Genomic DNA, 490 nt, shown 5'->3' with positions numbered 1-490 from the left:
ACTTCATCTTTATATTCAGATAGTGATGTTTTGCAGGGAATAGCATGCTTCCCTTACATATATTATTCATTTGTTTCATAAATTTTCTATTACTATTCACATATATTTATATATGATAATAATATAACTTTCTAAATGCATATATATAAGTATATATAATTATAATAATATATAAATAATACATATGATCTTTTTTTCATATATTCATGTAATATTATTAGTATACACACCACAGCATACCAGATATTTTATGGCATGATGGAATAATGCCTAACATATCTTATATGCACAAAATATATATTAATAATATGTAATATATATATATCATAAAGCACTTTTAAATATATATTTATAATATATTAATATTTCATTTAAGTTTTTACTGTAATATATATGTTAGATATTTGCATAAGAAAATTTAAAATTATTATATCATATATACACACACATCGAAGTTATATTGTTGAAATATAATATAATAATAAGACAT

The sequence above is a fragment of the Penaeus monodon genome, chromosome 27, assembly GCF_015228065.2.
Source record: "Penaeus monodon isolate SGIC_2016 chromosome 27, NSTDA_Pmon_1, whole genome shotgun sequence".
In the NCBI taxonomy this organism is placed as follows: domain Eukaryota; kingdom Metazoa; phylum Arthropoda; class Malacostraca; order Decapoda; family Penaeidae; genus Penaeus; species Penaeus monodon.
The sequence above is the reverse complement of the archived record's forward strand: the minus strand, read 5'-3'. Positions refer to the sequence as shown.